Source organism: Phyllobates terribilis, unplaced genomic scaffold (assembly GCF_046119375.1).
Source record: "Phyllobates terribilis strain yellow unplaced genomic scaffold, ASM4611937v1 Scaffold_5__5_contigs__length_657084704, whole genome shotgun sequence".
Taxonomy (NCBI): Eukaryota; Metazoa; Chordata; class Amphibia; order Anura; family Dendrobatidae; genus Phyllobates; species Phyllobates terribilis.
The window spans coordinates 74,251,635-74,279,183 of record NW_027362765.1 but is presented as its reverse complement, the minus strand read 5'-3'; the positions used below and the strand labels follow the sequence as shown (position 1 = coordinate 74,279,183).

Here is a 27,549-nt window from a genome sequence, read left to right as displayed (position 1 = left end):
AACCCCTCACTGCAGTAACTCCATTCTAGCTGCTTCTTGAGGACCCCATTTTAGCATCTCCACTCTAGATGGCCCACTAGTGAGGTGATTAGATTGGACTTGATGTTTTGAGGCCCTCGCTCCAGCAACTCTGATCTCCTCACCTCAGCACGGTAGCAACTAGATCAGAGTTATTAAAATGAGGAGCACAAAAAATCACCTCTAGACGAAACCGATATATGACTGTTCTGTGCGCACAGGACCTGTGATGATGTCATAGTCATGTGATCAGCCACATGGAGGGGAGGAGCCAGTCTCTGTGATGATGTCACAGTCATGTGATCAGTCACATGGAGGGGAGGAGCCAGTCTCCATTTTGAGGCTCTGTGTGAGAGAAGCCATCTGTACTGGTGAGAGGTAATGAGGGAGCAGGGAGTGTGTGATGGGGGAACAGGACTAAACCCTAATGGGCTGAAGGTCGGGGTCTCTCTGACCACTAGAATATACAGCGGAGCTGGAAAGATCCTGAAATCTTTACAATTTTCCAGATTTCTGAATTAATTTGAGCTAAAACTCCATCAGATTTTCACACAAGTCCTAAATGTATTGACCCCTTCACCCCCGAGCCTGTTTTCATCTTCATGACCGGGCCAATTTTTACAATTCTGACCACTGTCACTTTATGAGGTAATTACTCTGGAACGCTTCAACAGATCCCCCTGATTCTGAGATTGTTTTCTCGTGACATATTGTACTTCATGATTGTGGTAAAGTTTCTTTGATATCACTTGCGTTTATTTGTGAAAAAATTGGAAATTTGGCAAAAAATTTTAAAATATTGCAATTTTTATGCCCTTAAACCAGAGCGTTGTTTTACACAGAATAGTTAATAAATAACATTTCCCACACGTCTACTTTACATCTGCATAATTTTTGAAACATAACTTTTTTGGTTAGGAAGTTATAAGAGTTAAAGATTGACCAGCGATTTAATCATTTTTCCAACTAAATTAACAAAACCATCTTTATTTAGGGACCACGTCACATTTGAAGTCACTTTGAGGGGTCTATATGACAGCAAAATATCCAAAAGTGACACCATTCTAAAAACTGCACCCCTCAAAGTGCTCAAAAATGACATTCAAGAAGATTATTAAGCCTTCAGGTGCCTCACAGGAGTGAATGCAATGTGGAAAGAAAAAAATGAACATTTTACCTTTTTTCACAACTATTATTCTTTAGGCTGTGTGCCCACGATGCGTTTTTTAAGCGTTTCCGCAATCTGCAAAAACGCTGCAGAAACGCTTAAAAATCGCATGGTAGAAGGCCTGCCATGTCCCCCAATGATAATCCGCATAATGATAATCCGCATGTGCTGTGCACATGCTGCGGAAATTTCCGCTGCAGATTATCATTGCGGAAAAAAACGCAGCACTACCAATTATTTTGCGGAAGTGCTGCGTTTTTGCCGCCATTGACTTGCATTAGAATGCACCAATTCCGCAAAACTGCATGTGTGCTTCCGTAACTGGCGCGTTCTAATGTTCAGATGGTACCCGGGTGTAGAGGAGAGGAGAGTCTCATCCACACCCAGGTACCATTAAAAAAGCTGTAAAAAAAGAATAAAATAAAAAATAAATGTATACTTACCTTCTGGCAGCCCGCGCTGCGCTCCTCCTTGCTTCCCGGCACTTCGCGATGGAATGAAGGACCTGCGCTGACGTCAGAGTCATGTGACGGGTCACGCGACGCTGAAGTTGGCAGGTCCTTCACACTACCGCTGCCAGCAGTCGGGACCGAGTGAAGCAAGACAGCACGGGCCATCGGAGGGTAAGTATATATATACAGTGCAGGCCAAAAGTATTGGCACCCCTGCAATTCTGTCAGATAATACTCAGTTTCTTCCTGAAAATGATTGCAATCACAAATTCTTAGGTATTATCTTCATTTAATTTGCTTGCAAGGAAAAAACACAAAAGAGAATGAAGCAAAAATCAAATCATTGATCATTTCACACAAAACTCCAAAAGAGGGCCGGACAAAAGTATTGTCACCCTCAGCCTAATACTTGGTTGCACAACCTTTAGCCAAAATAACTGCGAACAACCGCTTCCGGTAACCATCAATGAGTTTCTTACAATGCTCTGCTGGAATTGTAGACCATTCTTCTTTGGCAAACTGCTCCCGGTCCCTGATATTTGAAGGGTGCCTTCTCCAAACTGCCATTTTGAGATCTCTCCACAGGTGTTCTATGGGATTTAGGTCTGGACTCATTGCTGGCCACCTTAGAAGTCTCCAGTGCTTTCTCTAAAACCATTTTATAGTGCTTTTGGAAATGTGTTTTGGGTCATTGTCCAGCTGGAAGACCCATGACCTCTGAGAGAGACCCAGCTTTCTCACACTGGGCCCTACATTATGCTGAAAAATTTGTTGGTAGTCTTCAGACTTCATAATGCCATGCACACGGTCAAGCAGTCCAGTGCCAGAGGCAGCAAAGCAACCCCAAAACATCAGGGAACCTCTGCCATGTTTGACTGTAGGGACCGTGTTCTTTTCTTTGAATGCCTTTTTTTTTTTCCTGTACACTCTATGTTCATGCTTTTTCCCAAAAAGCTCTACTTTTGTCTCATCTGACCAGAGAACATTCTTCCAAAACGTTTTAGGCTTTCTCAGGTAAGTTTTGGCAAACTCAACTTTAACCCATGTTAACTGGCTGCAAGTGTGATTTAGTTATTGTCAACACCTGTTAGGTGCCACAGGTAAGTTACAGGTGCTGTTAATTACACGAATTAGAGAAGCATCACATGATTTTTCAAAGGGTGCCAATACTTTTGTCCACCCCCTTTTTTAGGTTTGGTGTGGAATTATATCCAATTTGGCTTTAGAACAATTCTTTTTGTGTTTTTTTTTCATTGAAGACAAATTAAATGAAGAGAATAATACCAAAGAATTTGTGATTGCAATCATTTTCAGGAAGAAACTGAGTATTATCTGACAGAATTGCAGGGGTGCCAATACTTTTGGCCAGCACTGTATATATATATATATATATATATATATATATATATATATATATATATATATATATATATATATATATATATATATATATATATATATTTTTTTTTACTTTCTGTCGGGTCACGCTATATAAATCCATGCTGTTTGCATGGATTTATATAGTGTGACCAAGTTGTCAAGCACTTTCCAAGTGATGCTAAAATCGCTTGGAAAGCTCTTGTCAACCAGCATGCGGAAATGCAAGTGAAGAACGCTTCACTTCCGCATGTCCCTGGCAGGATAACGCATCTACAATCCGCATGCGTTTTTTTCTGCCAGGGAGATGCAGAAACGCTTAGGAAAAAATCCGGAGCATTTCTGCATTGTGGGCACATAGCCTTAGCCCCATTTTTTATTTTCACAAGGGTAACAGTAGATAATGGGCCCCAAAATTTGTTGTGCAATTTTTCCTGACTACACTGATATCCCATATGTGGAGAAAAACTACTGTTTGGGGGGCACGGCAGGGCTCAGAAGGGAAGGAGTGCTATTTGACTTTTGGAATGCAAAATTGGCTGAAGTAGATAGTGGACGCCATGTTGCTTTTGCAGAGCCCCTGATGTGCCTAAACAGTGGAACCCCCCACAAGTGACCCCATTTTAGAAATAACCATGGCTGTGGAGGCGGTAAGCCAAACCTCCGACTCCTCAATTTCCATGACCCCGACTCCAACTCCCTCATACATGGCTCATGTTTAAGTGATAATTTACTGTAGCAGAGATTCATCTGAGCTAAAAGTCTAGGCCCTTAGATCAGGAATAGGACAGACATTTATATGACATTTCATAACTTTTCCAAATTCTTATGAAAAAAATATTCCCCACAAACTGCATTGAACTACTGTACCCAATTTATTATATATTTTAGGAGTTGGAGTCGGTCCATTTTATACCGACTGATTCCGACTCCACCAAAATGGACACAGACTCCACCAAGATGGACACCGACTCCACAGCCATGGAAACTACACCCCTCAAGTAACTTATCTAGAGATGTGATGGGCACCTTGAACCCTCAGGTACTTCACAGAATTTTATATTGTTGAGCCGGGAAGATGAAAAAAAATACACTTTTCCCACAAAAATGTTGCTTTAACCCCAAATTTTTCATTTTCACAAGGATAACAGGAGAAAATGGACCATGCAATTTGTCTGGAGTACACAGATACCCCATATCTGTGGGAAAACTACTGTTTGGGCACATGGCAGGGCTCGAAAGGGAAGGAGCGCCAATTGAATTCTGGAGCGCAATTTTGGCTGGAACAGATTGCAAATGCCCCTGATATGCCAAAACAGCAGAAATCCCCACAAGTGACCCCATTTTGTAAACTATTTATCTAGCGGTGTAGTAAGCATTTTTAACCCTGAAATGATTCACAGAATTGTATAACATTCGGCTAAATCTATTGAAAATTATAAAATTTTTTCCACTAAAATGTTACTTTGGCCTCAAGTTTTCAATTTTCAAAAGGGATAATAGGGGAAAATGGACCACAAAATAATATGTTACACAATTTCTCCTGAGTGCGCCAATACCTCATATGTGGTAGAAAACTACTTTAAAGGCACAGTGCAAAGCTATGAAGGGAAGGAGCGCCATATTGGAGTGCACATTTTGCTGGAATGATTTGAGGGTGCCACGTCACATTGGCAGAACCCCTGAGGTCCCAGAACTGCAGAACCCCCCCCCCCCTATAAGTGACCTCATTTTACAAACTACACCTCGCAATGAATTCATCTAGGGGTGCAGCGATCAAGCTCCCTTGTTTTTAAGCATGCTTTAAAAACATCTGTTTAGACAATCCATCACCTCAACTCACTAACCTAACTCTCCCCTGTTCCCTCCTAAATGTTAATCTTAATCTGCTCCTGCCTTTCATCTGTCTCTACATCCTCCATGCACCCAATAGAACATGGTAAATGCACTTAGATACTGGCTGATGACCATGTTCTACCTATTGTCACCCTATTTCCATATATTGTAAGCTTCCGAGCATGGCCGTTACTCCTCCTGTAACTGTTGAAATATGTTACATTGTATTGTTTTTATTGTCTGTACATGTCCATACTTAATTGTAAAGTGCTGTGGAATATGTTGGCACTATATGAATAAAAAATATTATTATTACATTGTCACACGGGAAAATGGGCAAAAATAGCACCAAAATTCATCACACAATTTCTGCTGAACGTTGCAGTACTCCATATGTGGCTGTACAGCACTGCTTAGCCACATGGCAAGAGGGATGGTATGCTATTTGACTCTTGGAGACCAAATTAACGTAGAATAGTTTCCGGGCTCCATATACTGAGCCACTAAATGCCAGAAGAGCCCAATCCCCTCTCAAGGCGGCATGTAGTGACATCATCGCTCCCTTAGTGACATCAGGCGCAGAGGAAGAATGATGGAGAAGGGATCATCAGCTGACGCTCCCTCCTCCATCATTGCTTTCAACTGTATCGGCATCCAGGATATATGTATATATGTATGTGTGTGTGTGTGTGTGTGTGTGTTGTGACAAAGTCACTGGCTGAATACTGGAGGGGAGATATGTTTCACTGAGGCTGTTGGCTTCAGTAATGTGAAACATGGAAGTCTTCTCCTGCATATTAGGTGCAGAGAGGGTTAAGCAGCCATATTTAAAAGGGCATGTTTTATAGGTGAATGGCTAAAGTGAGTGTGGGAGGCCATCCACCATATCTCCACCCCAGGGAGTGGTCTGGGCTTTAAATAGCCAGCCTTTTGACTCATGTGGGGTTCAGTATCTGGAGCTCTGCTCCAGAGAGAGGAGCTTGTGTTTGTTTGTGCTAATCTGAACCGTGTGGTTTTTGCTAATCCTGAGTGGCCGGACCGCGGCCAGTGAAAGGACTTAGCTGGACATTTTCTTATTTTGTTTTGCCATTATGCCAGATGGGCTGTGTTTATTTTCATGAACTCTACGTTAGTTTATACTGATTAATAAAATCAGCAGAAAATATAAGGAGACAGTGTTCGGTGTTTACCTCCATGCGCAACCGAGTGAGCAGATCTACCATAGTGTGTACAAATATAAAATGTGCAATATGTGATCATGTGACTGTGTGATAATGAGACTGTGGATATGATACTTAAGCAGTGTAAAAGAATAAAATGTAGGGGATAGAAGATTAAAAATAATATTAAAATTGGTACACAATACTGAAACAATATGCAGGTGAAGAATGACACCTGGTGTAAGTGATTAATTTGTGCCTAGACAGATGAGGAGCAAATGTGCAGAACAAGTAAAAACAAGACAAGTAACCAGATAAAAGTCAGTGTTTGGGTGCCCCAAGTGGTTGACAGTCGAGTGCACGTGCACACCGCCACTGAAAGTGTGAATGAATGACAATGCGTCTGCACAACCAAGAGAAAAAATGAATTTTTATTTGTTGTGCACATTTGGGATAGGCCATCAACATCTACGTACTGAAGAATCCCTTTAGGCTTTGTACAAGCAGCTATGGATGAGTACATGCGAAATACAGGATCCTAAATCACGTGTGATACTGTTTGGACGCCCAACAATCAGAAAGTTCTCCCATATCCCACAGATAAGTGATAACGTTCAAACTTGAGAATACTCCGTTAATGGTCTGGATCAGTCTGTGTAAAGAGGCCATTACTGTGCTGCTTGTGGGTCAGTGTTTACTGTAGTTCCCATATCACGGCGAAGACTAAATGAGGACCTGACTATAACAGTGACTGTAATTGGATTATGTTTTATACCGGGGGCAGGACGGGGCCATAACTGGATGTAGTGATCAGGTGAAGCCGGTAACAGCTCTGCAGATTTCTTACATGGGATCTTTATGATGTTACATCTTCATCTTCTCTCCATTCAGGTCCCTACAATATCGGATCCTCTCCGTGGAGATCTTCTACATAAGAAAATTTTCCTGATTGACCATCAAGGATGGATAGTGAGAGGGACAAGATGGCGGAGAGGATATTACACCTCACTCTAGAGATCCTCTTCCGGCTTACTGGAGAGGTGAGAGATTCTGATGACGTCACATTACATCATTCTTATCTATGGGAATAACAGATGGACAGAACTGGAGAGGTGAGGACTCTGGAAATGTCTGTAGTGCGATTTATTAATGTGTCTCTCCATAACCAGGATTACACAGTAGTGAAGAAGACCTCTAGTGAGCGCTGTCAGGACCCTGTGTCTGAGGGATGGGGAAGACCCCTGAGTCCAATCATGGGGCTTCCACCTCAACCCCTGGTACATGAGGACATCAATGTCCAGAAGATCCTAGAGCTCACCTACAAGATGATTGAGCTGCTGACTCGAGAGGTGACACTGCTGGGAATGCTGGGACATTATACAGTAACGCTATGAAGGGATAGGGGTGGTGATGGTATTATTGTATGTGTAAGGTTCCTATAAGGTGTCAGGATGTCACCGTCCATTTCTCCATGGAGGAGTGGGAGTATTTAGAAGGACACAAAGATCTGTACAAGGATGTCATAATGGAGGTTCCTCAGACCCTCACATCACCAGGTAATAGACAGGACTAAATACACACAGCCTACTATTATCTGTATATAAATAATGAATTCATTCCCTGTATGTGTTTCCTACAGATCCATCTAGTAAGAAGACAACTCCAGAGAGATGTCGCCATCCTCAACTTTCAGAGGACTGTAAGCAAGAAAATCCCAATGTTCCTCAGGATCATCAGGTAGATGGAGAGAAGGTGTCATGAAAAATCCTCTTTAATGTGTGGAAGCTGTGAAGGTCTTGTTCTATCCACCAGTATTTTCTACTGAATGGCCAATTTGAGACATCTGCCCTTTCCCAACTGGAGCTTCAGCGTGTGGAAATTAGGCAGCAGCCCTTTCCCATCTGTAACTTATTAGACACGTGACCTCGATGTGCAGTATGAAATGATCAGTTTTCAGAATGTGCAAAGTCATTCAGATTGCTTAATCTTCACAATGTCATCACTGCGAGATTATGGGGTTTTTACATACAATGATGTCAAGAGTATATTAAGAATGTTGTTAGAAAAGAAAAACATCCAGTATTATTAGATCTTATGGATATAAGCAACTCCTCAACGAAGACATCAAGAATTGTTCCTAGAATAGTTGGTGCACAGTCATAAAAATTGCGGATGAATACTAATATGTCCGGATCCACTCATCGTTCCTTAGCACAATTGGGCTATAGCAGCAGATGACCAGTTCCAGTGCCATTGCTTTCCAGCAAAACAGTAAGAAAAAAAACTTCATTGGGCAAAAGAAAGTAACAATTATTTCACATAGCAGTGAACGCATATTCTGCTCGGATGAGATTTCTGTTGCACTGTGCTAATGGGAGAGTCAGAACTTCATGTTAGCAGCCTGATTCCATGTTTCCTTCTTGTCAGGTTTCAACATTTCTGGCTGGTGGAGGTGGATTAATGGTGTGGAAAATGTTGTCTGAGCACATCCTGAGTCCATGTCACAAGGGTCATGTAGTCATGGATTGCTTCCAGTATCTGGTGTTGAAATGTGGCATGGGGCAGTAGCCGCAGGCAAGGTCCTCGTCTCTTACGCCTCTGCAGGTTACATGAAAGTGGAGGTCCTGGCTAAGTGTCTGGATTTGCACTATGGGGGCGCTACGCACTTGCAGGCCGCCTGTTGCCAATGACTTGGGTTGGTCAAGACTAAATTGTTGACAGTTCAATGAGGGAGACCACCAGTCAAAAATAAACTTTTTACTAAACGATAATTTGGTGTAGATCATATACAGTAGATAGCGGGCTCACAACTTTATGAATGGTTCCTTCACAATGCAGAGCATTTTACACACACAGTTCCAATTCCTTCCTCTTTAGTCTCTTGTCCTATATCTTCACCGTTCCTCTTTACTTCATCAATCCCAGCACAGTACTGTAGTCCAGTTAGCAAGAGTCCTATTCTCAACCCGCGGTTCCTCATCTTCTTACACCTCTAAGGAACTATATTGCCAGTATGGCTGGTACTTAACTTTTCTGTCACTGACACCTTGGAACTTCTGCCCAGCGCAATCTCTTCATCTCACATACTATGTTCCGTCTTGGCCCGTTACCTCTCTGAGTTATAAACTTTGGGCTGTACTGCTAAGCATCCTATCCCGTGACCTATTTCGGATCAATCACTCTGTTCTTCATTCACTTCTCCGCTTCCTTCCACTGGGTTCTCACTATCTCCTTTCATGATCTCCTATCACATTAGGGACACCCACGTCATGCAGTAGTGCTTACTGATCAGACCTTAGGTCTACTTTCTACACACACTGGGTCCTATGTGACATTCTGGCAAGAAACTCTCTGTCCCTTCACTCTATCCCCTCCCACTCTGGGTTAGTCCCAGTCTTAACTTTAACTCTCCCTACCGTCAGGCAACACACTATACCAACATCATTAGCACATATCACAATTCACATTACACAATATAAGATTACACTTGTTCTTCAAGGGGGATTGTGGGCAGTATGTCCATCTGCTAACAGTCGCACGGACCAACGTGTTGCACTGTGACCCTAAACACCAGTGAAACGGGTTCCTTAGAGTGTGTGTTGTTCAGTTCTGCAGATGTTTTCCTCTATGTCCGCATATACTCAGATGAGACAGACACCCCAGATATAATCTATAGACAAGGGACGATTCTGTTAATGTTATGAAAATAAACTGAATTTTACTGATTAACTTGATGTAATATATACAGTATATAGAAAGAATAGCAGGTACATAACTTGTCAATCACATCATCTGTTTCCAACACAGGCACATACTGAATGGTTTCACGTGATAGGGCATAACTTATACAGTATCCATCAGTTACATTCATTAGTTGTCTCCATCTTTCCTGATGGCTCTTTCCTTTCCTTCTTCCTGCTGCCTCCCAGTGTATGATCTGTGCCCTGACTTGGCTATCTAGACTTATTTCTATAAACTCCAAGTCTGTGTTATACATAGCCTTTCTCCTTACTTTCTTAGTTTGCACATAAACCCTTGGATACCTTTCTGGACCCCGTCTCACTGCCACTAGAGATGCTCTTTCCTCATCAGATCTCTGACCCGGTCCCAGGTCTTACCAGCTGTTCTCCATTTTCTCAGCCATGTGTCAGTATTAGGATCAGTTTAGAAGCTCAATATCCAGTTCCAGCTTTCTCCTTACTTCTCAGTCTTTCGCTTCTCTCTCTTCAACTCTCAATCTACGAATGAGCTCTAACAGCAACCATGGGTCTATTTATACCGTAAACTTCTCCCTTTCTACTAGATTTTTCCGCAAACCTAATATCATTCCTCAAGTGCCTACATGGAGCAATAGATGGAGCCCCAACCTCACTCTACAGAGCCCCACATAGGAAATGTGCACTACAACTACAGTCTATTGTATGTACAGTGAACCATCTAGAAACATCTCCAAAGACTTCCCCCAGCTGCAGGGCTGACGGACTGTAACTCTCCCCTGCCCAGCTGCAGGGCTGACCCTCTGTAACTCTCCCCTGCCCAGCTGCAGGGCTGACCCTCTGTAACTCTCCCCTGCCCAGCTGCAGGGCTGACTCTCTGTAACTCTCCCCTGCCCAGCTGCAGGGCTGACCCTCTGTAACTCTCCCCTGCCCAGCTGCAGGGCTGACCCTCTGTAACTCTCCCCTGCCCAGCTGCAGGGCTGACCCTCTGTAACTCTCCCCTGCCCAGCTGCAGGGCTGACTCTCTGTAACTCTCCCCTGCCCAGCTGCAGGGCTGACCCTCTGTAACTCTCCCCTGCCCAGCTGCAGGGCTGACCCTCTGTAACTCTCCCCTGCCCGGCTGCAGGGCTGACCCTCTGTAACTCTCCCCTGCCCGGCTGCAGGGTTGACCCTCTGTAACTCTCCCCTGCCCAGCTGCAGTTCTGACCCTCTGTAACTCTCCGCTATCCAGCTGCAGGGCTGGCCCTCTGTAACTCTCTCCTGCCCAGCTGCAGTTCTGACCCTCTTTAACTCTCTCCTTCCCATCTGCAGAGCCGACCCTCTGTTACTCCCCGCTGTCCAGCTGCAGGTCTGACCCTCTGTAACTTTCTCCTGCCCAGCTACAGTTCTGACCCTCTGTAACTCTCCCCTGCCCAGCTGCAGGGCTGACCCTCTGTAACTCTCCCCTGCCCAGCTGCAGGGCTGACCCTCTGTAACTCTCCCCTGCCCAGCTGCAGGGCTGACCCTCTGTAACTTTCTCCTGCCCTGCTGTAGGGCTGACCCTTTGTAACTCTCCCTTGCCCAGCTGCAGGGCTGACCATCTGTAACTCTCCGCTGTCTAGCTGCAGGGCTGACCCTCTGTAACTCTCCCCTTCCCAGCTGCAGGGTCGACCCTCTGTAACTCTCCGCTGTCCAGCTGCAGGGCTGACCCTCTGTAACTCTCCCCTGCCCAGCTGCAGTACTGACCCTCTGTAACTCTCCCCTATCCAGCCGCAGGGCCGCCCCTCTGTAACTCTCTGCTGTCCAGTTGCAAGACTGACCCTCTGTAACTCTTTCCCACCCAGCTCCAGGGCCGACCCTCTGTAACTCTCTCCTGCCCAGCTGCAGGGCTGACCATCAGTAACTCTCCGCTGTCCAGCTGCAGGGCTGACCCTCTGTAACTATCCCCTGCCCAGCTGCAGGGCTGACCCTCTGTAACTCTCTCCTGCCCAGCTGCAGGGCCGACCCTCTGTAACTCTCTCCTGCCCAGCTGGAGGGCTGACCCTCTGTAACTCTCCCCTGTCCAGCTGTAGGGCTGACCCTCTGTAACTCTCTCCTGCCCAGCTGCAGGGCTGACCCTCTGTAACTCTCTCCTGCCCAGCTGCAGGGCCGACCATCTGTAACTCTCCCCTGCCCAGCTGCAGGGCTGACCCTCTGTAACCCTCCCCTGCCCAGCTGCAGGGCTGACCCTCTGTAACTCTCCCCTGCCCAGCTGCAGGGCTGACCCTCTATAACTCTCTCCTGCCCAGCTGCAGGGCTGACCCTCTGTAACTCTCCCCTGCCCAGCTGCAGGGCTGACCCTCTATAACTCTCCCCTGCCCAGCTGCAGGGCTGACCCTCTATAACTCTCTCCTGCCCAGCTGCAGGGCTGACCCCCTGTAACTCTCCCCTGCCCAGCTGCAGGGCTGACCCTCTGTAACTTTCTCCTGCCCAGCTGCAGCGCTTTTTCCCTGTAACTCTCCCCTTCCCAGCTGCCTACACTCCATTATTTCTACATAAATGGGATACAATAAACCATAGCATTAACCATATAATTACAGCACTTTACCTCAATGTCCTGTAATAACAGTAGATCCCGCAGCATCACAAATATACCTTTATGTCACACAGCAATTTATTTCAGAGATACCCAGCATCTTCCATTCCTTTACACCTGGAACATGGCAGTCATTTTTATTGATTCCTCAGCTTTCATAGTCCTTCGATCTTAATCCTATAGGGTGTCAAACCCAAGACCTGCCAACCAAATCCGGTCTGCCCCTATATCCTGACACAGAAGACTCAGATTTTGATCAAGACAGAATTTTTCAGTGGAATGAAAATACCAAATGTTTCCGGAACAGCGATAAAAAAAAACCTGTGAATTTCACTGATTATTGGACGACAGACTCAGATTCCAGTATTAATGATGAAATATCATCTCATAACCATATGGGTAATCAGGAAATTGTAGGGAGCTCAGCAAGTTTAGATGGTCAATCCATAGGGAACAACAAAAGCAAATGAAATACGAGATTCGGCTTCCAGAGCAAACAGGTCTCACCTGCAGGGGAACAACCGATTGATGTTTTGAGTTATAGCATTATTCTGAATTTTCAGGATTCTTAGGCTGAGTTCACACGATGCGTATTTAATGCGTTTCTGCGGCGTTTTTGCAGTTGCGTAAACGCCGCGAAAACGTATTAAAAACGCATGGTAGAAGGGCAGCAATGTTCCCCAATTGAAATCCGTATGTGCTGTGCCCATGATACGGATTTTTCCGCAGCGTAAAGGCTGCGCTCAAAAATCCGCCGCATGTCAATTAATTTTGCGGAAACGCGGCGTTTTCGCCGCCATTGACTTGCATTAGAACGCGCCAATTCCGCAAGACTGCATCTGTACTTGCGTAATTGGCGCTTTCTAACGTGCGGATGGTACCCGGGTGTAGATGAGAGGAGAGTCTCCTCCACACCCAGGTACCATTAAAAAAAGCTGTAAAACAAGATAAAATAAAAAATAAATGTATTTTTACCTTCTGTCGGCCCGCGCACCGCTCCTGCTTGGTTCCCGGCACTTGCAGTGAGTTGTAGGACCTGCGCTGACGTCAGAGTCATGTGACGGGTCACGTGATGCTGACGTCGGCAGGTCTTTCAATTCAAAGTTGCCGGCGAGGGAGAATGGATTGAGCTGGACAGCGCGGGCCATCGGAGGTAAGTATATACACTCTCTCGGGTCACACTATATAAATCCCTGTCGGCTGCATGGATTTATATAGTGTGACCTAGTTGTCAAGCACTTTCCAGGTGATGCTTAAATCGCCTGGAATGCGCTTGTCAATCCACATGTGGAAACGCATGTGGATCCGCATGTATTCTGCAGGAAAAACGCATGCACAATCTGCATGCGTTTTTTCTGCCAGGGAGATGCAAAAATGCTGCAGAAATTTTCTGCTTCATTTCTGCATCGTGGGCACATAGCCTTATTCTAAAGTTTTAGATACCTTACTAGAAACCTAAAGGATAGCATCATCTGATAACAAAATGTCTCCATTTACATGTGAGGTCCTCTCTTCATTAAAGGGGTATTTAAGGGGTATCCTATCCCAATATGTAGTAGGTGTAATAATAATAATATTAGCAAATATCTCCAATTAGAAATGTAGTATACTATTTTTGATTCGCGATCTCTCTTTCCTCATGTGCAGGCATCGCAGAACCTTAGGTATCCATGGTTACGACCACTAGCAACTAGCTAACTAACTGTGACTTCATCAGTGGACATAACCATGGATACCTAAGGTCCTGCGATGCCTGCACATGAGAAAAGAGAGATAGCGAATCAAAAATACTATACTACATTTCTAATTGGAGATATTTGCTAATATTATTATTACTACACCTACTACTTATTGGGATAGGATCTTGGAGATGGGAATACCCCTTTAAATCCTCCCTTGCCTGCTGGCTCTGCTTTGGACCTGTTTTACAAACAGGTTCTCAGAGACACTTAGAGTGGTTATCTGGGCTTTTTTAATATTGTAATCCTCCTATGAACGCCGTCTCGTGGCCGGCTGAAGCACTGCAATGTACAACAGGCGATCGCATGATCGCAGCTTCAAGTCCCCTAAGGGGACTATTAAATACTATATTAAAAAAAACAAATATGAAAAAAATCACATGTTCATATCCACAATTGCCCCATTGAAAATAAAACAATGAAAAAAAAAAACACATTTGGTATTGCTGCGTTAAGAAATGTCGAAATTTGTGATTTTTTTTTCACCGATTTAAAAAAAAAAAAAACCTTATACATGTTTGTAGCTCCTATTTCTTGCATGTCTACCATCTTAGACCTCAGTTCACATTGCTTGGTTTTTTGTCTTGTTTGCATTCTGTGCAATTTAAGGGTGTGGCATCCCCTTTGTTGAGCTGATTAGTATATATGTAGCTTACCACGGGCCTAGGTGGTCTGGAGTTGGGACCCGGTCCTATTTGTCTACCCTTTTATATGCATTACTTCAACTTTGATATACAGTAAGGTTTTTAATATAGACAGTATAGGTACCGTCCCAATTTAGGGTCACCTTGCTGCTGGTGGGACGGCTTGTATACTTTTTTTGATCAAAAATAGTTCACTAAGTACCCTATATTTATTATGTAACTTTGCTTTACATTTATATATAATGATGGTAGGGTATGAGATATATTTTTGTCTTTTGTAGGTTTTGCTTCTTTTTGCTAGTGTGAACATGCTCCTATTTCTTGCATGTCTACCATCTTAGACCTCAGTTCACATTGCTTGATTTTTTGTCTTGTTTACATTCTGTGCAATTTAAGGGTGTGGCATCCCCTTTGTTGAGCTGATTAGTATATATGTAGCTTACCCCGGGCCTAGGTGGTCTGGAGTTGGGACCCGGTCCTATTTGTCTACCCTTTTATATGCATTACTTCAACTTTGATATACAGTAAGCTTTTTAATATAGACAGTATAGGTACCGTCCCAATTTAGGGTCACCTTGCCGCTGGTGGGACGGCTTGTATACTTTTTTTGATCAAAAATAGTTCACTAAGTACCCTATATTTATTATGCAACTTTGCTTTACATTTATATATAATAATGGTAGGGTATGAGATATATTTTTGTCTTTTGTAGGTTTTGCTTCTTTTTGCTAGTGTGAACATGCTCCTATTTCTTGCATGTCTACCATCTTAGACCTCAGTTCACATTGCTTGGTTTTTTGTCTTGTTTGCATTCTGTGCAATTTAAGGGTGTGGCATCCCCTTTGTTGAGCTGATTAGTATATATGTAGCTTACCACGGGCCTAGGTGGTCTGGAGTTGGGACCCGGTCCTATTTGTCTACCCTTTTATATGCATTACTTCAACTTTGATATACAGTAAGGTTTTTAATATAGACAGTATAGGTACCGTCCCAATTTAGGGTCACCTTGCCGCTGGTGGGATGACTTGTATACTTTTTTTTGATCAAAAATAGTTCACTAAGTACCCTATATTTATTATGCAACTTTGCTTTACATTTATATATAATGATGGTAGGGTATGAGATATATTTTTGTCTTTTGTAGGTTTTGCTTCTTTTTGCTAGTGTGAACATGCTCCTATTTCTTGCATGTCTACCATCTTAGACCTCAGTTCACATTGCTTGGTTTTATGTTTGGTAGCTGCATAATCGTACTGACCTAGGGAATCATATTGCTGGGTCAGTTTTACAATATAGTGAACAAGGTAATTAAAATATCCAAAACCCTATTGTGGAATTGCACTTTTTTTGCAATTTCAATGCACTTGGAATTTTTTTCTGTTTTTCAGTACATTGTGGTAAATGAAAGGTGTTATTTAAAAGTACAACTCGTCCCGCAAAAAACAAACCATCATACTGCTATATTTACCGACAAAAAAAAAATTATGGCTCTCGGAAGAAGGGGAGGAAAAAACGGAAAATCGCCCGAGGGTGAGGATGCGGGGTATTGGGCTTAATATTCTTATTTTTAATTGAGTAACTTGTATTTTTCTTTTTTACTTTTCACTGTATTTATTAATCTTCTTAGAACAGAGATGAGGAACCTCAGGCCCTTGACGACTTTTATCCGGCCCCCGAGCAGATTCCTGGGGATCACAGTACTTGGGCCGACAGCTGCATTTTGACTGCCGCAGGCCCTTTAATTTCTTCTTGCTCTGTGAGCACGTACACACAGTGTTCACTACTGAATGCTGAGGCACGTGCAATGAAAGGTTACGTCCTGACACCAGTGCCAGCGTCAGGACGTACCTTGTGGGCAGAGTTAGCACGTGATTTAGGTATACATATCCAAATGGCCCTCGGCAGAAAAACTGTTCCCCGCCCCTGCATTAGAGGATTTGAGCCTCCAATCATCAATTGATTGTACTATATTCTGCAGTACTTCAGTATTGGTCTATGTAGTAAAAATCACAGTCTCCTATTGACTCACCCCCTGGGCCGTGGGGCACTCGGATCCGGGCTTCAGGGCAATGCTGGGAGTAGTAGTGGCGACCTGGTCCCGTGGCTCAGGGTGGTCAGACCAGTGGCAGTCTTTTATATATTTTAGGTAATGTCCGACTACGCCACCCGTGGATTGCGGTCAGAGTGAACCGCCGCTGCAGAGCAGACCGCTGAGGCTGGTGTTGTGGGTGCAGCAGGGAATAGTACAACTCCCCACGGGAGGAGTGTAGCCCCAGGGCAGTGAGCGTAGATGGTGGGGTTTGTAGTGCTGGGCGTCCCAGTACCATTAGTGCTGGCGCGGTAAGAAACACAACGACAACGTGCTGCAGTCCAGGGTCTTTTACGCACAGTTCCTATACTCCAAGTCACTTCCGCCGGTAATGATTGCCCGAGTTGTGCTGCGTCCACCAGGTGAGGGGCTCGGTCAACCCCCAGGCAATTCAGGAGTATGGCACAGGACTCCCTTCTATCCTTTCTCTGGCTCGTGCCCCACCAGTGACCAAACATCTGTCCAGCTGCCGCGGATCTATGCGGGTAAACGTGGGCCCCGTTTCCCTTCTATCCTATATGGTGCCTTCCTAGCAGGTTTAGCAGGGGGTCGCACCAGCAAATGATCACGACCTCTGGTTCTTGGCTGAGGGATAATTTACCTTCACCAATTTGGGATCCGGTACCCTTTTCTGCCTGACCCTTCACCCGATATCTCGTGGGTTCTTAGGGTCCCTTCTGCCTTCTTGTTTCTGAGCCCTTCTGCTTCTCTGTCACTTCTCCTCCTTTCCTGTTCCTTCTTCTCCTCCTTCCTCGGACTCTTCTCTAGGCCTACTTCTCCTTCTCCTCCCAGGCTCCGGCCTTCACCCTAGGCCTGCCTTTGAGCAGAGCTCCTACAGAGCCTCCGCTCCCTGTCTTCTCCTCTCACTGTCTGAACACTGATCTAAGATGGCTCCTCCATTTTATCTGCTTCTCTGTGCTGAGCTCAGGTGACCTGCACCCAATGAGCTCCTACCTATGCTACAGAAACCGTCCCCTTCTGCTCCTACATCACTGGGTTTTCCTCCCCCCTCCCCACTCCAGCCAGGGACATGGTCTGTCGTGCCTGCATTCTAATGGGAACACCGTTGAGCTGTCCCCCGGAAATGGGGTGAGTGTGATGCATGCAGCTAACTGAGCCCTGGTCCACACTCCATCCTTACCTGGGAGTGGAATATCACACCTCTGGCAGAGGTGCAATACCCCTGTAGCGGCCGAACCCTCGGGGCGCTACACTATGAAGCCCGGTCACAGGCTGGGTTCCAATGGATCGACAGGATGGCGGGCATGGATGTCTTCAACAGACTCCCGGCTATCATAGCATCCCATTGTCACTCCTTAATTGTGTTGCACGGGCGCAGATGGACGCAAATAATGACCTGTTCTCATGCTGGTGTGCTATTAAAGGGGTTGTCCGGTCTAGAGCTACAAGTCTGCTGTCACTCTATGTGACTTCGGTGTTGGCACCGGGAGCGGTGATCATGTGCAGGGCTATGGAGTCGGAGTCGGTGTCCATTTTGATGGAGTCAGAGTCAGTATAAAATGGACCGACTCCGAGTCCTAAAATATATAATATATTGGGTACAGTAGTTCAATGCAGTTTGTGGGGAATATTTTTTCATAAGAATTTAGGAAAGTTATGAAATGTCCTATAAATGTCTGTCCTATTCCTGATCTAAGGGTCTAGACTTTTAGCTGAGATGAATCTGTGCTACAGTAAGTTAATCACTTAAACATGGGCTATGTATGAGGGAGTCGGAGTTGGAGTCGGTGTCGTGGAAATTGGGGAGTCGGAGTTGGAGGTATGGCTTACAGACTGCTGGTATGTTATTTTCATACTCACGGCCACAAGCCGACTAGATGAGCGCAGCCTCGCTCCATGCAAATGTATTGAGTGAGGCTGTGGCCATTTAGTCGGAATGTGGCCGGGAAGTTGCAAATCACATACTAGCAGTCACATGATCACCGCTCCCAGCATCGGAGAATCCTCGCAATGCGCAATGTGCTCACTGTGAGGCTTCACAAGTCTGCAGTCACTCTATGCAGCTTTAGAGCTGACAACCCCTTTAATATACTCACTGATCGCCGTCTTCTCTGGTTTTCAGCGCCATGTAGCTGCTTTACTAGTGTAAGTCTATGAAACTCAGAACAGGACGCCATTGACTTCTGGTTCACACACAAATCCCTGTGTCATCTAGCAGGTCACATGGGCTCAAGGAAACTGGAGCGGCAATGGGAACCTGGAAAGACGGCAATCAGTAAGTGTTCATGTACATCCCATAACTTACATAATTATGGGAACCAAACTGATGAGACATCTCAGCCCAGCTGTTATCAAGAAGCCCAAACACTGCTCTACTACATGTAGATAGCTGTGCCTGCTCCATTACACAACCGCAGCACTGCTGCATCTGTAGTACAAGAAATACAAGCATGGTTCCCATCCATGGGGTAATTACCAGCCCCGTCATCTCATCAATGATGCCACATTAAATCTGCATTACTAACTACCAGACATTGAGCCTCATCACTGGACACAGAATGGACCCAATGCATTACAACTGGCACTGACAGATGTAATGTAGGGGACAAGTCACAACTTTAGTAGCACGATAGATGTGAGGTGTAATGACCGGTGCTGCACTAGAGATGAGGACACAGGATCGCTGCTCTGTCACCTCCAATGCTGGGATGAATGACAGAGGGTGGTGCTGAGGCCGATACTAACAGCCAATGAGTGTGCAGTAGGCGTGACAGAGGGCGGTGCTGGGGAAGATGCTAAAAGTCAATCAGTGTGTAGTGGGCGGGCAGAGGGTGTGGCTAAGGCAGATACGACAAACAGCCAATGAGTGTGTAGTGGACGGGCAGAGGGCGGTGTCGAACACTGAGGCCTGGGACGGGGCTAGCCCTGGCTGTGAGGTTAGAAAAAAAGCCCAGCAAGCTCCCTGATCTGGGAGAGGAGAATGTAAACGAACTGGGTGCAGGGAATGAAGGGAATTTCAGGCTGAACAAAAAGTAGAAACCAAAAACAAAATTTATAGGGGTGTTATACTGTATATTAGTTGCGGAATCACCTTTTTTCCACCCGTAGTGAATTCCTCCTGTCCCATGCATACTATATTGCTAAATCCAATTAACAATTACATGATAAAAATGCCTATATATCTTTAAGTTCAGATCCCACACACTCCCATGGAGAGCGATTGTGAGTTGAGAGAGGTATTATCACACAATTTTGAAAACAATGTAATGGTAGAATATCCTAAAATCATACTGGTTCTATTACCAAAATCCATAAATGAATAGACAATCCCCTGTACGTCCTGTAATAGCGGGACAGGGTTCATTTACTTCTATCTCGATACTTGGACTGGATGTTACGCCCTTTGGTTGAAAAACTCCCTTGTATATACAGGACGCAGGATTTTTTGTTACAAATTCTGGCCCAGCTTAATTGGCAAGACGGATTTCATATGGCAACGATCGACATCGAGAGCCTGTACATCCACATCCCACACGGTGCCGGTATACAGGCTTTAAGACATCGGTTGGAGAATAATAATATCGAGCGTTAACTATTGATGTTTATATGTAAATACTTATACTTTGTTTTGGGACATAATTTCTTTCAATTTGCGCAACACTGGTATACCCAGGCAGCTGGTACCGCCATGGGTACCCCAGTGGTCCCGACATTTGCAAATATACTTTTGTGGCATTTTGAAACTTGACCATATGACCTTGGAATAAATGAGCACAAAATAATGCACCAGTGGTGAGTGCAACTAATTTTTCTTCTACTTTTGTAATTTTTGAAGATTGTATTGCTGCACAGTTGAGCACCATCATGTCTGGTATTCTCTTTTAACCAGCATTGTATACTCCGGTGTTTTATACTTGCAGCATTGCTAGTCTGCAGATCTTTTGAATTGGATGTAAAGCTGATCACTAGATGTTGTCTGGATCGTCTCACAATTTTCTGGTTACGGAGACTGCTGGTTAGAATTAGGAGCCGCCAGTTTGGATTTATACAGAAAACCTGCAACTATGTAATAACTACTGTCATCTTGTCATTTTTGGTCATCTTGTTAAATGATCTTTTCTGTTCTTCTAAATCATTCCACGCGACGTCTCCATCTGTCTTTGACCTTTACAATTTTTATTTCAGGGTAAAGATCTGACTCATGTTGATACTACAGAGACATATGTGAAGAATGATGAGCAGTGGAAAGAGGAGATTCTTACAGATAACTGCACAGGTGAGGAGTGACTGAGGTTGGGTTTGGAGCAGTGTTCTCACAAGATTCCTCACCTCTCACTCAACAATCAGTAATCCTGAATTATTGGCTATTAAGTGGGCCTTTGAGGAATAGTGCCACTTCCTGCAAAGGTGCCAAACATAAAGTCACTTAACCCTAAGCAAGCTAGATGGGCTCTGTACTTTTCAAGATTTGATTTTGTTGTGATGTTTAGACCTGAGAATAAGAATATAAAAGCCGATGCGCTTTCCTGATGTTCCTGTCCATCTCATCTAGTTGCCTAAGTACCAATTCCTTTTCTTGCCATAGTTATATCTTCTGTATATCTATATCTTGTAGAGGAGATCTACAGATCCCAAGAGTTAGAACCCGATAATGTTACCACCCATAAATTGTTTGTTGTTCCGCCTCAGTACCATCTGTGAGTCCTACAGAGATCCCATAAATCAATTCTCGTATGTCACCATGGGAATAATAATACTCTTCAACTTGTGGCCATGTATTTTTGGTAGCAAACTATAGTTTGAGATTGTAAGGAATATGTGCTCGCTTGTGAAATTTGTGACCAAGCCAAAACGTCTCATACCAGTCACGCCAGACTCCTCCAACCCTTGCCCACTTCAAAAAGTCCTTAGAACCACCTCTCCATAGGCTTCATTACTTACCTCCTCCACACATAAGGAAATACTGTTACTTGGGTAGTTGTGGACAGATATATCAGTGTCATTTTGTTCCTTTGCCTGGGTTGCCTAACTTTCAAACCTTAAAGAGGTTGTCCATTACAAGAGAACACCTTCTCAATAACAATGTTTGGCGACAATAACATAAAAACACTGATACTTATCTCCCGTGCTGGCGCCGTTACAGCAGTGTTGGCACTCGTGTTCCCGGGGCTGTCCTGCGGTTGTTATGACACATGAGCCCTGCACCCAATCAGCGCCGGCGTCACTGTCCCTGCCTTCGGACAAATCGAACATCAAGAGGAAGTCAGAGAGCAGCCGCAGCCCTGACAACAACTCAAAACAAACAACCCTGGAACGTGCTGCAAACACATTTTCTTCAGCAGTGCTTAAGGTGTGCCATGCGTCAATGGAGAAAATTACTTTCAGCAGTAGATTTCATCCACAATAAATTCATGCTCAAAACTTCTAATTCTCCTCTCCATAATCCAAGCAAGCCTACTTCACCACTCTCATCACATCACTATCCGACAATCCAAAACAACTCTTCAAAACTTTCCATACCCTCTTGAGCCTTAGATTACAGGGCCCTGTCACCAACCTCAGTACTGTCGATTGACCACTTATTTCCAAGAAAAAATTCAACCATATCCATCAAGACATTTTCGCACAATCCCCTGACACCAATGATCCTATTCCGTCACATCTGCTTGAGTCGCTCTCCCAGCTGTCACTTCCTACCTAACTAAAATATGTAACCTGTCTCTTTCTTTAGGGATGCTTTCCTTCTTCATTCAAACTCTCCATCATAACCGGCCTCTAATCTCCTCTTCATCTTTATACTCCTGGAATGCTTGGTACATTCTTGTCTAATCCACTATCTCTCATATAACTTTTTTCTTGACCATTTACAAACCAGTTTCTATTCTGTACACTATACTGAAACTGCCCTTACTAAAATCTCTTAACGATTTATTAACAACCAAATCCAATGGTTACTACTCCCTACTGGATCGTCAATTCCTCCTCACCATGCTCTGCTTTATTGGCCTCACGGACACCTTTCTCTTTGTTCTCCTCCTACCTTTCTGACAACTCCTTTACTGTATAATTTGCCAGCTCTTCTTTCTCTAATCTTCCACTTACTTGTCAAGGTTTGATCCTAAGCCATTTCCTCTTCTCTCCATACACTGCCCCTTTTGGATTAACTAGCAGCAGAATTGGTTTCCAGTACTATCCACATACTAATTGCACACAATTATACACCTTCACCTGACAGCTCTCCCACCTTAGTACAAAATACCAGGGATTGTTTGTCTGCTGTCTCTAGCATCATGTCCTCCCTTTATCTGAAATTGAATCTCTCCAAAACTGAACTCCTCACATTCCCTCCCTCTATAACCTACCTTTTACTTCATGTTGAAATTGGCTTGGGTGGTTCAACCATAACTCCCAAGCAGAATGCTCGCTGTTTTGGGGTCATATTTGACACAGAACTTTTATTCAGTCCCTATTTCCAATCACTCAATCGCTCATGTTATCTGTATCGTTAAAACATCTCCAAAATCCAGCCTATTCTCACCTTTGAAACTGCAAAATCTTTTACTGTCGCTCTTATTCATTTTCATCTAGACTACTGCAACTCTCTACTGATCTGTCTCCCTCTTACCAAATTTTCTGCTCTCCAATTCATCCTGAATGCATCAGCCGTGGTTATATTTCTGTCCAGCCGCTATACCGATGCCTCCTCCTTGTGCCAGTTATTGCATTGGTTACCCTTTCACTGCAGAGTACAATATAAACTTATCTCTTTAACTCATAAAGCTCTCCACAATTCTGCATGACCCTACATCTCCTCCCTCTGTGTATCACCATACCCGTGCTTTCCATTCTGCAACTGATCTAGGACTAACCTCCAAAATCTAAATCTCCCACTTCCGTCTCCAAAACTTCTGTGCCTGTTTTCTGGAATGTACTAACCCAGATCATTCGATAAATATCTAGCCCCCAAACTTTTAAGCATGCTTGAAAAACACATATCTTATAACCTCTTTCCACTAATCTACTTTTTAGCTGTTCACTCTGTCTAAAATTTTCTCATTCTGGTTCCTCCTATTCATCTGTCTCCACATCCTCTATGCACCCATTAGCACTTGGTAACTGTTCAGATACTGACAGATGACTGCTCATATCGCTTTATATCATAACCCCTATTTATTATAATGATGACTGGACTTTACATGACAGAGCTTTTTATCTGTGTCCCCCCTATTTCCTTATAGATTGTAAGCTTGTGATCAGGACCCTCACTCCTCCTGTAACTGTTGAACTATGTGTTACTTTGTAATGTCTTTATTTGTATATTTCCCCTCTTAATTGTAAAGTGCTGCGAAATACGTTGGCACAATATAAATAAAAATATTATATGTTTGCCTATTCACCCTCCCGTCCTAATAGGGGGCAGTCTTGAGTATGAGGTACAAAAGATCCCTGAGTACGAGGTACAAAAGATCCCTGACTCTCGGTTTGTGAGAATATCCTTTCATTTCTTGTTCATTGGAACTGGCACTGAGGGTCCAAAGGTTTTCGTAAGATTGGGTGGGGGGGTATTGTGACATCTTCTCAGTACCATTCCGGCATCTGACGTCCTACACTCTGGCTGATCTTACTCCTGTTCCCGCGCCGGGCAGCTCTCTCGTTTCTCTCCCCGCAGTCGCTCCACGATTCATTGTACCCTGCTATTGTGGTCACAATCGTATGGTCTGATGACTCTCACCGCCAGATGCCACACACTAGTAGTCCACCGGCACCATCATTGACTGTCATCAAAAGTCCCTCCCCTCTCCAGGTTTCCTCCTGCTGCTAGTTAATAAAGCTGAATTTGGCATATTGTATTAGTCGGTTGAAGTGGGCAAATGAATAGCACGGTGCACAACACAGTTACATAGCTTCCCTGAAACTGTATTTAAAATAGTATATGTTATAATATGTGTGGTGCTATCATATCACCACACTTATTAGAATGTATATTTCTATATACCGTATTTCTCAGACTATGAGACGCACTTTTTCCCAAAAATTTGGGAGGAAAATAGGGGTGCTTCTTATAGTCTGAATGTAGCATACCGAGTGGGGCAGGCGGTGGAGCGAGGTTACAGAAGGCAGGGTCGCCACAGCAGGAAGCCAGCGGTGACAGGAGTGGGGTGATACTGAGGGGCCTGGGCTGGGAGGAGGGGGTTTCCCGGCAGTGTGAGGCAGGAGCCATTGATCTCGTGGCAGCGGGCTTCAGGAGAATGAGCCGAGATCTAAATCTGCGCATGCGCCGCCTCTAGTGGCTGTTTTCCACACAGTTGCATAGCTCCACTGGGGGTGTACAGACATATAAATTATAATACATATGGTGATATGTTGGCATCACGCATTAAAATATATATTACTTTCTTAGTGGGCGGCACGGTGGCTCAGTGGTTAGCACTGCATCCATGCAGAACTGGGGTCCTAGGTTCAAATCCAACCAAGGAAAACATCTGCAAGGAGTTTGTATATTCTCCCTGTGTTTGGGTGAGTTTCCTTCCACACTCTAAAGACATACCGAGAGGGAATCTAGATTGTGAACCCCAATGGGGACAGTGCCGATAATATCTGTAAAGCGCTGGGGAATTAATGGCACTATATAAGTGAGTAAAATAAATAAATCTACAATTCCAGGGGAGCTTTGTAACTGTGTGGTGCACTGTGCTATATACTGCTGCTAGAGTCCAGAGGATTTAGTTGGGTGTAATTCTCAGTATCTGTATTATTGTGTGTGTGTGTGTGTGTCTATATATATATATACATATATATATACACACATACACTGCTCAAAAAAATAAAGGGAACACTCTAACACATCCTAGATCTGAATGAATGAAATATTCTCATTGAATACTTTGTTCTGTACAAAGTTGAATGTGCTGACAACAAAATCACACAAAAATCATCAATGGAAATCAAATTTATTAACCAATGGAGGCCAGGATTTGGAGTCACCGCCAAAATTCAAGTGGAAAAACACACTACAGGCTGATCCAACTATGATGTAATGTCCTTAAAACAAGTCAAAATGAGGCTCAGTATTGTGTGTGGCCTCCACGTGCCTGTATTACCTCCATACAATGCTGATGAGGTTGCGGATTTTCTTCTGTGGGATCTCCTCCCAGTCCTGGACTAAAGCATCCATCAACTCCTGGACAGTCTGTGGTGCAACGTGACGTTTGTGGATGGAGCGAGACATGATGTCCCAGATGTGCTCAATTGGATTCAGGTCTGGGGAACGGGCGGGTCAGTCCATAGCTTCAATGCCTTCATCTTGCAGGAATGGCTGACACACTCCAGCCACATGAGGTCTGGCATTGTCCTGCATTAGGAGGAGCCCAGGGCCAACCGCACTAGCATATGGTTTCTTAAGGGGTCTGAGGATCTCATCTTGGTACATAATGGCAGTCAGGCTACCTCTGGTGAGAACATGGAGGGCTGTGCTTCCCTCCAAAGAAATGCGACCCCACACCATTACTGACCCACTGCCAAACCGGCCATGCTGAAGGATGTTGCAGGCATCAGATCGCTCTCCACGGCGTCTCCAGTCTCTGTCACATGTGCTCAGTGTGAACCTGCTTTCATCTGTGAAGAGCACAGGGCGCCAGTGGCGACTTTGCCAATCCTGGTGTTCTGTTGCAAATGCCAAGCGTCCTGCACGGTGTTGGGCTATGAGCACAACCCCCAACTGTGGACGTCGAGCCCTCATACCACCCTCATGGAGTTTGTGGCCTGCTGGAGGTCATTTTGCAGGGCTCTGGCGGTGCTCCCCCTGTTGTTGTTCCTGAGAACAGAGAAATGGTCTATGGTCACCACCTGCAGTACCACTCATTTATAGGGGGTATCTTGCTAATTGCCTATCATTTCTACCAGTTGTCTGTTCCATTTGCACAACAGCAGGAGAAATTGATTCACAATCAGTGTTGCTTCCTAACTGGACAGGTAGATTTCACAGAAGTTTTATTGACTAGGAGTTACATTGTGTTGTTTAAGTGTTCCCTTTATTTTTTTGAGCAGTGTATATATATTCAGGGTGTAAATCTAAATATATAGCCTCTAATTTTTTTACATTTGGGGCGTGGTCTTTTTTAGGGGGTGTGGCAAATTTTGAGCGTCTGTAAATTTTGGTCCAGTTGTCCAGAAAAAATATAATAGTAGATTGGCAACCCTGAGTATAGAATTAACTGCTGTCAGTGTTTGCTCTCTGCTGTATGGTGTTGGTGGGTCTGCAAGCTAATTAAGCTCCTGAAATCCTGCTGTCCACTGCAGGTTATAATGTGATTTGCTTCTGTGAAACTTGTGCCTTCCTATTCTCCCAGTGGACGTTCCTGATGTTTTACCTCAGCTCACTTTTTTACTATTCTTTTTGTATGATTTTGTCATTACATTAACCTCCTGGTTCTGACCTGGTTACTCGACCATCCTCTTGCCTCCGGTTCACTTCTCTGTATAGCTATAGCAGCTCTTCCCAGGAAGCAATCCAGGTGACCCAATTGTAAGACCAGATCCCTGTACAGTGGTTAAGGGGTGAAAGCCATAGTTCTCCTGGCATGTGCCAGACGGAGTGGCTTGCGACAAGACTGTCCAAGGTAGATTTTTTGAGCCTGCAGACTCTGACAGACATAACAATGTGTACATGACCAGTCTGTGCTCTTCCCATGTGCTTTCCTCCATGCTAGAGTGCATGAGATGGAAACATGTAATAAAACTGATTAGTGGCCTCTTTATGAGTCTCTTCTGAACATGTGGAAATGATTGGTGACCGACAGAGAGAAACATGAACCTACAGAGAAGATGGCTACAAT

General features: G+C 44.3%; 1 pseudogene; it reads left to right on the top strand.

The window, feature by feature from the left end:
- The window catches only part of LOC141271468 (uncharacterized), a 339,948-nt pseudogene that overhangs the window by 206,463 nt on the left and 105,936 nt on the right, over positions 1-27,549 (top strand).